Source organism: Engraulis encrasicolus, unplaced genomic scaffold (assembly GCF_034702125.1).
Source record: "Engraulis encrasicolus isolate BLACKSEA-1 unplaced genomic scaffold, IST_EnEncr_1.0 scaffold_1070_np1212, whole genome shotgun sequence".
NCBI lineage: Eukaryota > Metazoa > Chordata > Actinopteri > Clupeiformes > Engraulidae > Engraulis > Engraulis encrasicolus.
The window spans coordinates 1-14,391 of NW_026944538.1; the positions used below are offsets into that span (position 1 = coordinate 1).

The following is a 14,391-nucleotide window of genomic DNA, read 5'->3' on the forward strand; positions in this document are numbered from 1 at the left end:
ATTTTTCCAAAACTGATGCCAATGCAGAATCAAACGAGCGCTGTTCCATTGCCGCCGCCATCTTTCTCCACTGCCCAGCGTCTCACTGCTATGTCGTCACTCCCTCAAAACCCCGCCCCAGAACCCTCTGCCCCGCCCGCGTTGATTCAAAACACATCTCTGCGTTGTGATTGGTTTAGTTACCATCTTGCCAGATTCAGGGCAAGATTCAAAATGAATAGTTGTTCGATACCAGACCCACCCGCAGCTGAAAACTTTTCAGCGTCCAGCAGGTGGCGCTGGTTTACCAGGCTAGCAGGTTTGAGGAGAACAGCCTCGATAGCACGCGTTTGCCACCTGATTTAGTGCAACGAGCACGCGTTGGGCAGGCTCTGTCTTCCGCGGCAGTGCGAAGTGGTTCCATGGTGTAATGGTTAGCACTCTGGACTCTGAATCCAGCGATCCGAGTTCAAATCTCGGTGGAACCTTTCCTGTTGTCCTTCGGTCACACAACGAAGCGAGGAGTGGATAAATTGCCAAGATCTGTGCATCAGTGTTACAAGCAAAAAGTCCTCTCAATTCCTCCCCGTCGGGGAATCGAACCCCGGTCTTCCGCGTGACAGGCGGAGATACTGTCCACTATACTGACGAGGATTGGGCACCCGTTTTTATCCTGTGTTAGTCCCCAGCACTTGGCGATGATGTGGCGTTGACGAAGCTGAGCGTGCTTTGACGCTTCTTGCGCGTTTGGAAGCATGCTACCAGCAACTGTGGCGCTGTGGCTTAGTTGGTTAAAGCGCCTGTCTAGTAAACAGGAGATCCTGGGTCCGAATCCCAGCAGTGCCTTATTTGAGACGACTGTCCACAGGTGGTAAGAGGACAGTTTCGGGGGTCTTACTTGTGTAATTGAATCTCTCGAGGCCACTAGCCTGAAGTGTGAAAAGTTCCCCAAGAGTGGGGCAAGGCCCGCAAACACCCGTAAATCCCTCGTGTCGTCCAGTGTTCAAATAAGCGGTGGGGATTCCCAAGCTTCTAAGGGAAGCGAGTGAATAGAGGCGACTGTTTGTTATGAAAAACATGCTGTCAGGTTCGGTTCTCGGATGCAGCTCAGTTTGACAGAACAGGCTACCTGTCGAAATGAGCTACATGTCAAAATGAGCTACATGTCAAAATGTGCAATCTGCCGAACTGCACTGCCTGTACAGCTTAGCTGCCACACTGCTACAGCGCAGTCACGTTGCATACCCTAAAGATCACGCTTTGGATGTTGTAAAAACCTTGGATGCGGTGCCGTCCAAAAGATTGCACGTCCAGAGAGCAAGGTTCCATGGTGTAATGGTTAGCACTCTGGACTCTGAATCCAGCGATCCGAGTTCAAATCTCGGTGGAACCTTTCCTGTTGTTGTTGCCTTGTGGCGTGAGGCGCCACTTGCGCTAGCTTCAGCAACGCAGCACCGGTAGCTTAAAAGGAAAGCTCGCCAACTCCCCGTCGGGGAATCGAACCCCGGTCTTCCGCGTGACAGGCGGAGATACTGTCCACTATACTAACGAGGATTGGGCTGTAAAGTCCTCCGCCTTGCCGCGTGGCACCCGAGGATAATGTCGACATGACAAAGCTGAGCATGATTTGACGTTACCTCTGATGTCTTGAATTTTCCCTGCTGTAGTGGCGCTGTGGCTTAGTTGGTTAAAGCGCCTGTCTAGTAAACAGGAGATCCTGGGTTCGAATCCCAGCAGTGCCTTATGTTCCACAGCTGTCTACAGGCGGTAAGAAGTCAACTTAGGCGTTCTTACATGTGTAGTTGAAGCTGCCGATGTGACTAGCCTAAATTGCAAGACCGCTGCCATGAATGCATGCTTGCATGCCTGCTGAGAGATATCAGCACCGGGCGCTGTGGCTTAGTTGGTTAAAGCGCCTGTCTTGTAAACAGGAGACCCTGGGTTCGAATCCCAGCAGTGCCTTGTGTTAGATAAGCGTACACCTTGAAGGCGACAAGACCTCGCCTCGGAGATGTTACTTGTGTAGTAGTCCCGACTGAAACATCAGGCCTGTCAGCGAGAGGAACCAGCAGGACATCTGGGGGCCTCAAAGCGCCCGTCTTGTAAATTCAAGGGTCCTGGGTTCAAATCCCTCTGTTCGAAGCTCTCTGGATTAGTGTTGGGGTTAACCCAGCGAGCTGGAGTCGCTCTCTGGATTAGGGTTCACCCAGCGAGCGTGAGTCACTCTCTGGATTAGGGTTGGGAATTCCCCGGCGGAATGTCGCTCTCTGGCACAGTGGGCTCAGTCAACTTTTCATTTGACATCTGGGCATTTTGTCGTTGCCTATCTTTCAACTGTGCCACAACTCTGACACAGGTGAAAAGCCTCCTCAAAGCCTCCCCGTCGGGGAATCGAACCCCGGTCTTCCGCGTGACAGGCGGAGATACTGTCCACTATACTAACGAGGATTGCGGTTAGTGTCGCTGGTGTCAGTGATGCAGGTTTGTAGCCTGATAAACCAGCCTAAATGTATTGTATGTCTTAATTTAGTCTGGCTCCGATGAATGGATAAAACGGAATATTGTTGATGAGCACAACCCGTTGTCTTTCAAACCATGTCTGTGCTAATAGGCCAACGCTCTGACCAATCAGCGCAACTGACTGTGACGTAGTAAGCGCGACAGACAGCTGTGGTGGAGAGGGGACTGTAAACAAGGGAAGTAGTGAAGCTGTGAGCAGGACCGTGGATAACTTTAACTTTTTGAGATGGAGTCGGACTTTAGTTGTCGCTTTTGCCAAAAAGACATGCGAGTTGCCGGTGTACTACAACACTATACAAAACTGTTCCAAAGTTCAACTTCAGCTTTGTCGGTTTCAGCGAACGTCTCGCATGCATCGAGGAAGCCCACGGTGTTAAACATACTTGAAAGAGATCTTCCTGTATTTATAGGCCGTCAGGTCACCTAAATTTTCGTTCATTCTCGCTCCACAGCATCCGAACACGATGCCCATAAGATGATGAACTGACCAAAGCTATTGTAGCGAGTCTGGGGTGTACGCATCGGTTCTATGATTCTGTTCTATGGTTTGGTGGGTGCGAGGCACTGTTGGGGTTCGAATAAGGGGAGCGGGGAGTTCTCTCTGTTTACTGTGAGAGATCTACGTAGCAGCTGTGCTACAGTTGGGTTACTGGTAAGCAGTGTAGGCCTACTTGTTCATTATTTTTATGTGGCGTGGCTGTGGCCAACTGTCTCCATTAAACGGACACTTCTGTCTACATCCTGTGTGTTCCCTGGCTACCAAACGCTACACTATGTTTCCAGAGAGGTTCGGATCGTGAAAACATCCAAGGGTATAGACGTTTACAGAAGGAATATTTTCCTTAGCTGAATGAGACACGATACACCACGTGACCGCGCTAAACCAATCACGTTGCCGATTTGGACAGCTATCAGTCCTCTTGCGTTCCACAAATTGTACTAAACTAAGGTTTTTAAAATATATATCTCTCTAAGGAAGACAGATTGATTCTTAACAGTTAAGAATGACCGTGATTAATTTCTATCTTGAAGAACAATAATGCATGAGGGTGCCAAAGGCAAAGACATGAGCCCAAATAGAAATAGGCCTACAATATCAATAATATCCAAGATCAATAATGATCGTTCATATAGGCTATACAAAGTGGTCCAACTTTGTGCTCCAACAGTTACCTTTAAAAAAAAATAAATAAATGGAAACAATTCCAATTTTCAGTGATATTCATGCATTTAAAGTGGGATAAATGGATCCTAACATTATCAAACACAAGCAGGTAATTGGAGTGCTTCTGGGTCTTCACCTTTTTTCCTTGGTGCTCATCAGTGTAGGGGCTGTCAAACTTGGTCCAGGAAGACAGATGCTGAGGCATTGTAGCCAAATAAAGTAAAAAAAAATAAATAAAAAAAAATGCAACCTTGAGTGCCTCGGCATCCGTCTTCCTGGATTCCTAACAGTGCTTCATTTATAACAAAACAATAATGCAAGTGGTGGTAGATCCCTTTTTAATCAATAATGGAAGCCATTATAATTATCAATATAATGAATATGCAGTTATTCATGTGGTAATTTATCCATTACTAGATACACAACACATACAAACAGTCATAAGTATATGCTTCAATAGACTGGCCTAACTGCATGGTTGTACCTAAACAGGAGGACTAGGGCAATGGTTCTCAACTGGAACAGTCTTGGGACCCACCATTTTCTACTCTCGTTCAGTCGCGACCCAATTTTTTTAGCGTTCAAGTCAATTCAATGCAATTCTCAAAATGAGTTGGATTTTTTTTTTTTTTTTAGAATTACGTTTTATTTACACCAAGGCTCTGCGACCCACCCAGGACCCCTCCGCGACCCACTTTTGGGTCGCGACCCACCAGTTGAGAAACACTGGACTAGGGCATCGGTCTACAACCCCTTGGTGGCAAGGAAGATGGAGGCAAGGCAAACAATTACAGGCTGCCCTTTTAATGTATGCCATTGAAATGTTGACAAAATTATCCACTGTTTGCTCCTTAGTGGCACCTAGAATCCAGCTGACTAAATTATTAAGTACAAGAGGAACAGCTGTTTGTGCTTCACTGAACGTCTGTAGTCTTCTGCAGTGGGAGGCCATGGGAACAACGTTGTCCTTTTTCAGTGTTACTATCTGTCTGGCTCATTTTGCTGGACTGTCACAATCTGTTTCCACACCTAAGGGTAACATGTCGAAGACCATATCTGTTGACAAAGTCTGAGCAGCAAACAACAATTCAGGCATTCAGTATTACAAGTGGTGGGGGTGAATAACACAAGATGCCGGCGGTCATGTCGGAGTCTCCTCTTCAATGTATCCTGTCAATAACAACAAATCAAACAGAAAAATTCATGAGTCATGAATACCGGCAAAGGGGGGCTTGATATTGTAGTTTGTTAACATGGTGGGCAGTGTGGCATAATGATTAGTGAGGTGGTCTTAAGATCAGACTAGGGTTGCTGACTCAAATCTCTGACCACTGCATACACCTCCATCCATGCCTAAAGTGCCCTTGAGCAAGGCATATATCCCAACATTGCTTTAAGGAAGGTAAACTATACTCTTTAAATTACTGTAAGCATTACTGTAGCATCACACTGCCATAAGACTTCTGCCTTCCTACTACAAAATAATACAGGTGGCAAGATGAATGGTCACACACATGTATGAAATTTGCCTTAATTTCGACAAATAATAAATTGCCTTGCAAACACCTGTAGCTTGAAACAGACAACAACTCCACTTGACTGAACCAGGCCAATATGTATTCCTCAATTTGTCTCATTACTTAGAAAATAATATATTATAAAGTACATGTGTGTTGGGCACACCCTTATGTGTATTTGTGTGAAGTTAAGATATGACTTACTGTTGATTCTCTGCTCTGGCAGGATCCCTCAAAACCTGGTATTCTGTGGGTAGCAACTTTTGGGTAACTGCACCTCGAGATCCACACAGTCAATGTCCTTGATATGAAGGTCCTGTGTAGGTCCTTTACTTCAGGAGCTTGCACAAAAGAAAAAAAAAAGAATGTAGCTGGCAGACAAACAGTAGCCTATATTTTCGCTGGTGAACTGGTACAGTTGCATATTGTTAAGATCAAGCACACAGACATGATCCTCATTAACATTCACACTACCTATTACAATCAGTGTGTTAACTTGTGACAACAGATTGTAGGCCTAATAGACTGCTGGATATTGTTAACACAGACCCCCCTCAATAACTCAGATGGGGTGGGGAACAGTCCTTAACTCAAACACAACATTTGGCTATGATAAAGTACAACCAAGACATCTTTCCACAGATGATAGAACTAGCTTACCTGTCTGTGTGTCTTTGATGAAACCTTTTTGTCTGTCAGATGTGTTCTCCTAGCTTGCCAAAACAATACCTGAAGGCCTTCCCTTTGTCGCGTTTCCCCCTGTGGAAAATCAGTACGTTATTCTTCAATCACAAAGCAATTAAGTCCATATAAACTAGCTTCTTAGTGTTATTTCCACATCAACGGAACAATTAATTCAACATAATTGAGCAAGTGCGTTGTGAGAGATCATCGTGGGGCTCGATTGACTGGGGATGGTTTCTCGGAATGCTCACCGCACTGAAGTGTTTGAGAATACAATCACGCACAAGAATGAGTCTCAGAAGTGTTTTCGTTGGTTTACTCGGTGTATTAACTGTCTGAATACACGGTATCAGTGTGATTCTAGTGTAGATCACTCCACCGGTATGGCACTATTAGCTCCATAACATCGATGTTATTTTAGTGCGACGCGATGCTGGTCTCGTCGAAGTGCAGTGTAAAGTGTAAAATGTAACCTCTAGCCGCCGTACACAGCCGTTTATCCGTCATCCCCAGTCAATCAGCCCCACGTTCATCTCACACAACGTCCATGTAAACTTCAATCTTGCGACCACAGACTTTGTTTAGATAGTCAACATTAAAGACTGTAAACTGAGATTAAAAAGGGAGACGTCCGGGGCGACAGTCCATCTGTTACAATGGCAACAGGGTGAAGCATTTACCAAATCATTACCGTCATCTTTTAGGAATATAGGCCTACTTTACACACACCCTGACGTTGTTAAGAGCATGCCACTTACCATTATATGAGGTGAACCTCGTCCACTCCGAGGACCTTGTCTTGGAAGACAACACGTCGCGTTCAGCAAAAGCCATGCCTCCTGACTGCTCCGAAGACCAACTGGCACTGGCGACACATTTTTAAGTTTGCTGGGTTATCGACGCCCAGTTGCATGGCAGTGAGTCCAAAATTGCTCGACTCCTTCGCCTGGTCTACCATTAGGGCTAACAAGGGCGAGACGACTACCGGTACTACCATCGGGTTTTCAAAGAGTCCCATCACTTTTGCCATAGCCTGTCGGTAACACGGCGAAAACGTCCTTCTTAAAAATGAATGAACGTAGAGCCTCCTCTTGCTCACGTTTTAACGAAAACCCCAAGTCTAATTCTTCCAAAACTGATGCCAATGCAGAATCAAACGAGCGCTGTTCCATTGCCGCCGCCATCTTTCTCCACTGCCCAGCGTCTCACTGCTATGTCGTCACTCCCTCAAAACCCCGCCCCAGAACCCTCTGCCCCGCCCGCGTTGATTCAAAACACATCTCTGCGTTGTGATTGGTTTAGTTACCATCTTGCCAGATTCAGGGCAAGATTCAAAATGAATAGTTGTTCGATACCAGACCCACCCGCAGCTGAAAACTTTTCAGCGTCCAGCAGGTGGCGCTGGTTTACCAGGCTAGCAGGCTTGAGGAGAACAGCCTCGATAGCACGCGTTTGCCACCTGATTTAGCGCAACGAGCACGCGTTGGGCAGGCTCTGTCTTCCGCGGCAGTGCGAAGTGGTTCCATGGTGTAATGGTTAGCACTCTGGACTCTGAATCCAGCGATCCGAGTTCAAATCTCGGTGGAACCTTTCCTGTTGTCCTTCGGTCACACAACGAAGCGAGGAGTGGATAAATTGCCAAGATCTGTGCATCAGTGTTACAAGCCAAAAAGGCCTCTCAATTCCTCCCCGTCGGGGAATCGAACCCCGGTCTTCCGCGTGACAGGCGGAGATACTGTCCACTATACTAACGAGGATTGGGCACCCGTTTTATCCTGTGTTAGTCCCCAGCACTTGGCGATGATGTGGCGTTGACGAAGCTGAGCGTGCTTTGACGCTTCTTGCGCGTTTGGAAGCATGCTACCAGCAACTGTGGCGCTGTGGCTTAGTTGGTTAAAGCGCCTGTCTAGTAAACAGGAGATCCTGGGTCCGAATCCCAGCAGTGCCTTATTTGAGACGACTGTCCACAGGTGGTAAGAGGACAGTTTCGGGGGTCTTACTTGTGTAATTGAATCTCTCGAGGCCACTAGCCTAAAGTGTGAAAAGTTCCCCAAGAGTGGGGCAAGGCCCTGAAACACCCGTAAATCCCTCGTTTCGTCCAGTGTGCAAATAAGCGGTGGGGATTCCCAAGCTTCTAAGGGAAGCGAGTGAATAGAGGCGACTGTTTGTTATGAAAAACATGCTGTCAGGTTCGGTTCTCGGATGCAGCTCAGTTTGACAGAACAGGCTACCTGTCGAAATGAGCTACATGTCAAAATGAGCTACATGTCAAAATGTGCAATCTGCCGAACTGCACTGCCTGTACAGCTTAGCTGCCACACTGCTACAGCGCAGTCACGTTGCATACCCTAAAGATCACGCTTTGGATGTTGTAAAAACCTTGGATGCGGTGCCGTCCAAAAGATTGCACGTCCAGAGAGCAAGGTTCCATGGTGTAATGGTTAGCACTCTGGACTCTGAATCCAGCGATCCGAGTTCAAATCTCGGTGGAACCTTTCCTGTTGTTGTTGCCTTGTGGCGTGAGGCGCCACTTGCGCTAGCTTCAGCAACGCAGCACCGGTAGCTTAAAAGGAAAGCTCGCCAACTCCCCGTCGGGGAATCGAACCCCGGTCTTTCGCGTGACAGGCGGAGATACTGTCCACTATACTAACGAGGATTGGGCTGTAAAGTCCTCCGCCTTGCCGCGTGGCACCCGAGGATAATGTCGACATGACAAAGCTGAGCATGATTTGACGTTACCTCTGATGTCTTGAATTTTCCCTGCTGTAGTGGCGCTGTGGCTTAGTTGGTTAAAGCGCCTGTCTAGTAAACAGGAGATCCTGGGTTCGAATCCCAGCAGTGCCTTATGTTCCACAGCTGTCTACAGGCGGTAAGAAGTCAACTTAGGCGTTCTTACATGTGTAGTTGAAGCTGCCGATGTGACTAGCCTAAATTGCAAGACCGCTGCCATGAATGCATGCTTGCATGCCTGCTGAGAGATATCAGCACCGGGCGCTGTGGCTTAGTTGGTTAAAGCGCCTGTCTTGTAAACAGGAGACCCTGGGTTCGAATCCCAGCAGTGCCTTGTGTTAGATAAGCGTACACCTTGAAGGCGACAAGACCTCGCCTCGGGAGATGTTACTTGTGTAGCAGTCCCGACTCGCTTGAAACATCAGGCCTGTCAGCGAGAGGAACCAGCAGGACATCCGGGGGCCTCAAAGCGCCCGTCTTGTAAATTCAAGGGTCCTGGGTTCAAATCCCTCTGTTCGAAGCTCTCTGGATTAGTGTTGGGGTTAACCCAGCGAGCTGGAGTCGCTCTCTGGATTAGGGTTCACCCAGCGAGCGTGAGTCACTCTCTGGATTAGGGTTGGGAATTCCCCGGCGGAATGTCGCTCTCTGGCACAGTGGGCTCAGTCAACTTTTCATTTGACATCTGGGCATTTTGTCGTTGCCTATCTTTCAACTGTGCCACAACTCTGACACAGGTGAAAAGCCTCCTCAAAGCCTCCCCGTCGGGGAATCGAACCCCGGTCTTCCGCGTGACAGGCGGAGATACTGTCCACTATACTAACGAGGACTGCGGTTAGTGTCGCTGGTGTCAGTGATGCAGGTTTGTAGCCTGATAAACCAGCCTAAATGTATTGTATGTCTTAATTTAGTCTGGCTCCGATGAATGGATACAAAGGAATATTGTTGATGATCACAACCCGTTGTCTTTCGAACCGTGTCTGTGCTAATAGGCCAACGCTCTGACCAATCAGCGCAACTGACTGTGACGTAGTAAGCGCGACAGACAGCTGTGGTGGAGAGGGGACTGTAAACAAGGGAAGTAGTGAAGCTGTGAGCAGGACCGTGGATAACTTTAACATTTTGAGATGGAGTCGGACTTTAGTTGTCGCTTTTGCCAAAAAGACATGCGAGTTGCCGGTGTACTACAACACTATACAAAACTGTTCCAAAGTTCAACTTCAGCTTTGTCGGTTTCAGCGAACGTCTCGCATGCATCGAGGAAGCCCACGGTGTTAAACATACTTGAAAGAGATCTTCCTGTATTTATAGGCCGTCAGGTCACCTCAATTTTCGTTCATTCTTGCTCCACAGCATCCGAACACGATGCCCATAAGATGAACTGACCAAAGCTATTGTAGCGAGTCTGGGGTGTACGCATCGGTTCTATGATTCTGTTCTATGGTTTGGTGGGTGCGAGGCACTGTTGGGGTTCGAATAAGGGGAGCGGGGAGTTCTCTCTGTTTACTGTGAGAGATCTACGTAGCAGCTGTGCTACAGTTGGGTTACTGGTAAGCAGTGTAGGCCTACTTGTTCATTATTTTTATGTGGCGTGGCTGTGGCCAACTGTCTCCATTAAACGGACACTTCTGTCTACATCCTGTGTGTTCCCTGGCTACCAAACGCTACACTATGTTTCCAGAGAGGTTCGGATCGTGAAAACATCCAAGGGTATAGACGTTTACAGAAGGAATATTTCCTTAGCTGAATGAGACACGATACACCACGTGACCGCGCTAAACCAATCACGTTGCCGATTTGGACAGCTATCAGTCCTCTTGCGTTCCACAAATTGTACTAAACTAAGGTTTTTAAAATATATATCTCTCTAAGGAAGACATATGGATTCTTAACAGTTAAGAATGACCGTGATTAATTTCTATCTTGAAGAACAATAATGCATGAGGGTGCCAAAGGCAAAGACATGAGCCCAAATAGAAATAGGCCTACAATATCAATAATATCCAAGATCAATAATGATCGTTCATATAGGCTATACAAAGTGGTCCAACTGTTAAACTGTGCTTCAAAAGGCAATGCAAGTTACCTTTCATGATATATACATTTAAATAATAATAAAAATGGAAACAATTCCAATTTTCAGTGATATTCATGCATTTAAAGTGGGATAAATGGATCCTAACATTATCAAACACAAGCAGGTAATTGGAGTGCTTCTGGGTCTTCACCTTTTTTCCTTGGTGCTCATCAGTGTAGGGGCTGTCAAACTTGGTCCAGGAAGACAGATGCTGAGGCATTGTAGCCAAATAAAGTAAAAAAAAAAAAAAAAAAAAATGCAACCTTGAGTGCCTCGGCATCCGTCTTCCTGGATTCCTAACAGTGCTTCATTTATAACAAAACAATAATGCAAGTGGTGGTAGATCCCTTTTTAATCAATAATGGAAGCCATTATAATTATCAATATAATGAATATGCAGTTATTCATGTGGTAATTTATCCATTACTAGATACACAACACATACAAACAGTCATAAGTATATGCTTCAATAGACTGGCCTAACTGCATGGTTGTACCTAAACAGGAGGACTAGGGCAGTGGTTCTCAACTGGAACAGTCTTGGGACCCACCATTTTCCACTCTCATTCGGTAGCGATCCAATTTTTTTAGCGTTCAAGTCAATTCAATGCAATTCTCAAAATGAGTTGGATTTTTTTTTTTTTTTTAGAATTACGTTTTTTTTACACCAAGGCTCTGCGACCCACCCAGGACCCCTCCGCGACCCACTTTTGGGTCGCGACCCACCAGTTGAGAAACACTGGACTAGGGCATCGGTCTACAACCCCTTGGTGGCAAGGAAGATGGAGGCAAGGCAAACAATTACAGGCTGCCCTTTTAATGTATGCCATTGAAATGTTGACAAAATTATCCACTGTTTGCTCCTTAGTGGCACCTAGAATCCAGCTGACTAAATTATTAAGTACAAGAGGAACAGCTGTTTGTGCTTCACTGAACGTCTGTAGTCTTCTGCAGTGGGAGGCCATGGGAACAACGTTGTCCTTTTTCAGTGTTACTATCTGTCTGGCTCATTTTGCTGGACTGTCACAATCTGTTTCCACACCTAAGGGTAACATGTCGAAGACCATATCTGTTGACAAAGTCTGAGCAGCAAACAACAATTCAGGCATTCAGTATTACAAGTGGTGGGGGTGAATAACACAAGATGCCGGCGGTCATGTCGGAGTCTCCTCTTCAATGTATCCTGTCAATAACAACAAATCAAACAGAAAAATTCATGAGTCATGAATACCGGCAAAGGGGGGCTTGATATTGTAGTTTGTTAACATGGTGGGCAGTGTGGCATAATGATTAGTGAGGTGGTCTTAAGATCAGACTAGGGTTGCTGACTCAAATCTCTGACCACTGCATACACCTCCATCCATGCCTAAAGTGCCCTTGAGCAAGGCATATATCCCAACATTGCTTTAAGGAAGGTAAACTATACTCTTTAAATTACTGTAAGCATTACTGTAGCATCACACTGCCATAAGACGTCTGCCTTCCTACTACAAAATAATACAGGTGGCAAGATGAATGGTCACACACATGTATGAAATTTGCCTTAATTTCGACAAATAATAAATTGCCTTGCAAACACCTGTAGCTTGAAACAGACAACAACTCCACTTGACTGAACCAGGCCAATATGTATTCCTCAATTTGTCTCATTACTTAGAAAATAATATATTATAAAGTACATGTGTGTTGGGCACACCCTTGCATGTGTATTTGTGTGAAGTTAAGATATGACTTACTGTTGATTCTCTGCTCTGGCAGGATCCCTCAAAACCTGGTATTCTGTGGGTAGCAACTTTTGGGTAACTGCACCTCGAGATCCACACAGTCAATGTCCTTGATATGAAGGTCCTGTGTAGGTCCTTTACTTCAGGAGCTTGCACAAAAGAAAAAAAAAAGAATGTAGCTGGCAGACAAACAGTAGCCTATATTTTCGCTGGTGAACTGGTACAGTTGCATATTGTTAAGATCAAGCACACAGACATGATCCTCATTAACATTCACACTACCTATTACAATCAGTGTGTTAACTTGTGACAACAGATTGTAGGCCTAATAGACTGCTGGATATTGTTAACACAGACCCCCCTCAATAACTCAGATGGGGTGGGGAACAGTCCTTAACTCAAACACAACATTTGGCTATGATAAAGTACAACCAAGACATCTTTCCACAGATGATAGAACTAGCTTACCTGTCTGTGTGTCTTTGATGAAACCTTTTTGTCTGTCAGATGTGTTCTCCTAGCTTGCCAAAACAATACCTGAAGGCCTTCCCTTTGTCGCGTTTCCCCCTGTGGAAAATCAGTACGTTATTCTTCAATCACAAAGCAATTAAGTCCATATAAACTAGCTTCTTAGTGTTATTTCCACATCAACGGAACAATTAATTCAACATAATTGAGCAAGTGCGTTGTGAGAGATCATCGTGGGGCTCGATTGACGGGATGGTTTCTCGGAATGCTCACCGCACTGAAGTGTTTGAGAATACAATCACGCACAAGAATGAGTCTCAGAAGTGTTTTCGTTGGTTTAGCCTACTCTGTGTATTAACTGTCTGAATACACGGTATCAGTGTGATTCTAGTGTAGATCACTCCACCGGTATGGCACTATTAGCTCCATAACATCGATGTTATTTTAGTGCGACGCGATGCTGGTCTCGTCGAAGTGCAGTGTAAAGTGTAAAATGTAACCTCTAGCCGCCGTACACAGCCGTTTATCCGTCATCCCCAGTCAATCAGCCCCACGTTCATCTCACACAACGTCCATGTAAACTTCAATCTTGCGACCACAGACTTTGTTTAGATAGTCAACATTAAAGACTGTAAACTGAGATTAAAAAGGGAGACGTCCGGGGCGACAGTCCATCTGTTTCAATGGCAACAGGGTGAAGCGTTTACCAAATCATTACCGTCATCTTTTAGGAATATAGGCCTACTTTACACACACCCTGACGTTGTTAAGAACATGCCACTTACCATTATATGAGGTGAACCTCGTCCACTCCGAGGACCTTGTCTTGGAAGACAACACGTCGCGTTCAGCAAAAGCCATGCCTCCTGACTGCTCCGAAGACCAACTGGCACTGACGACACATTTTTATGTTTGCTGGGTTATCGACGCCCAGTTGCATGGCAGTGAGTCCAAAATTGCTCGACTCCTTCGCCTGGTCTACCATTAGGGCTAATAGTATAGGCAATGGGTGTTAAATACTGGAAGAATCGCTCACAAGGTGATACAAGCATGAAACTTGGCACAAGTGTTCATTAGGACATGCTTATCAATATCAGGGGTGGAGGCACTCAGAATTCCATGTTGCATAGCAACGGTTGCTAGGCAAAGCATTTTCCTTAGCAACCAGTATCAATTATGCCATTTCTGATTGATTTTGTGGTATGAAGGCATCTGTGCCCTGAGACATTGTCCTAAAATCACTGTAGCAATTCTTCAAGAAGTTATATGGCAAATAAGTACCATAATGACCCCTTATGATGTAATTTTATCCACCCAAAATCATTGTTATTATGTGAATAATTACATGTTAAATGATAATGTCTTTTTAAAATCATGTTAGTGAAACTGGCTTTACAAATGTCTCTAGGCCTATCTTTATATACATGTACCAAATACTGCCAACTGACCAGGCAAAAAAAAAAAATCAGGAAGAAAGAATGCATACAGTATAGTACATGATACATACATGCTGTGTTGAAAAGTGTCATC

The 14,391-nt window shown here is 45.5% G+C and overlaps 2 long non-coding RNA genes and 14 other non-coding genes across 16 annotated transcripts; 10 read left to right on the top strand and 6 right to left on the bottom strand.

The window, feature by feature from the left end:
• The first annotated feature begins 395 nt into the window (after window positions 1–395).
• trnaq-cug (transfer RNA glutamine (anticodon CUG)) lies at window positions 396–467 on the top strand. The gene has a single exon. It is a non-coding gene; the product is annotated as a tRNA-Gln (tRNA).
• Window positions 468–751: 284 nt separating this feature from the next.
• trnat-agu (transfer RNA threonine (anticodon AGU)) lies at window positions 752–825 on the top strand. Its single transcript has one exon. It is a non-coding gene; the product is annotated as a tRNA-Thr (tRNA).
• A 475-nt stretch (window positions 826–1,300) lies between these two features.
• On the top strand, window positions 1,301–1,372 carry trnaq-cug (transfer RNA glutamine (anticodon CUG)). The gene has a single exon. It is a non-coding gene; the product is annotated as a tRNA-Gln (tRNA).
• Window positions 1,373–1,461: 89 nt separating this feature from the next.
• Window positions 1,462–1,533, bottom strand: trnad-guc (transfer RNA aspartic acid (anticodon GUC)). The gene has a single exon. It is a non-coding gene; the product is annotated as a tRNA-Asp (tRNA).
• A 114-nt stretch (window positions 1,534–1,647) lies between these two features.
• trnat-agu (transfer RNA threonine (anticodon AGU)) lies at window positions 1,648–1,721 on the top strand. The gene has a single exon. It is a non-coding gene; the product is annotated as a tRNA-Thr (tRNA).
• Window positions 1,722–1,867: 146 nt separating this feature from the next.
• Window positions 1,868–1,941, top strand: trnat-ugu (transfer RNA threonine (anticodon UGU)). The gene has a single exon. It is a non-coding gene; the product is annotated as a tRNA-Thr (tRNA).
• Window positions 1,942–2,355: 414 nt separating this feature from the next.
• Window positions 2,356–2,427, bottom strand: trnad-guc (transfer RNA aspartic acid (anticodon GUC)). The gene has a single exon. It is a non-coding gene; the product is annotated as a tRNA-Asp (tRNA).
• Window positions 2,428–4,402: 1,975 nt separating this feature from the next.
• Window positions 4,403–6,304, bottom strand: LOC134442013 (uncharacterized). Its single transcript, XR_010033266.1, has 3 exons — window positions 5,842–6,304; window positions 5,386–5,522; window positions 4,403–4,834 (listed from the first exon to the last, which is right to left on the bottom strand). It is a non-coding gene; the product is annotated as an uncharacterized LOC134442013 (long non-coding RNA).
• Window positions 6,305–7,383: 1,079 nt separating this feature from the next.
• Window positions 7,384–7,455, top strand: trnaq-cug (transfer RNA glutamine (anticodon CUG)). The gene has a single exon. It is a non-coding gene; the product is annotated as a tRNA-Gln (tRNA).
• Window positions 7,456–7,550: 95 nt separating this feature from the next.
• trnad-guc (transfer RNA aspartic acid (anticodon GUC)) lies at window positions 7,551–7,622 on the bottom strand. The gene has a single exon. It is a non-coding gene; the product is annotated as a tRNA-Asp (tRNA).
• Window positions 7,623–7,739: 117 nt separating this feature from the next.
• On the top strand, window positions 7,740–7,813 carry trnat-agu (transfer RNA threonine (anticodon AGU)). Its single transcript has one exon. It is a non-coding gene; the product is annotated as a tRNA-Thr (tRNA).
• Window positions 7,814–8,288: 475 nt separating this feature from the next.
• On the top strand, window positions 8,289–8,360 carry trnaq-cug (transfer RNA glutamine (anticodon CUG)). The gene has a single exon. It is a non-coding gene; the product is annotated as a tRNA-Gln (tRNA).
• Window positions 8,361–8,635: 275 nt separating this feature from the next.
• trnat-agu (transfer RNA threonine (anticodon AGU)) lies at window positions 8,636–8,709 on the top strand. Its single transcript has one exon. It is a non-coding gene; the product is annotated as a tRNA-Thr (tRNA).
• Window positions 8,710–8,855: 146 nt separating this feature from the next.
• Window positions 8,856–8,929, top strand: trnat-ugu (transfer RNA threonine (anticodon UGU)). Its single transcript has one exon. It is a non-coding gene; the product is annotated as a tRNA-Thr (tRNA).
• A 420-nt stretch (window positions 8,930–9,349) lies between these two features.
• trnad-guc (transfer RNA aspartic acid (anticodon GUC)) lies at window positions 9,350–9,421 on the bottom strand. Its single transcript has one exon. It is a non-coding gene; the product is annotated as a tRNA-Asp (tRNA).
• A 1,999-nt stretch (window positions 9,422–11,420) lies between these two features.
• LOC134442014 (uncharacterized) lies at window positions 11,421–12,950 on the bottom strand. Its single transcript, XR_010033267.1, has 3 exons — window positions 12,862–12,950; window positions 12,406–12,542; window positions 11,421–11,852 (listed from the first exon to the last, which is right to left on the bottom strand). It is a non-coding gene; the product is annotated as an uncharacterized LOC134442014 (long non-coding RNA).
• Between the last annotated feature and the right edge of the window lie 1,441 nt (window positions 12,951–14,391).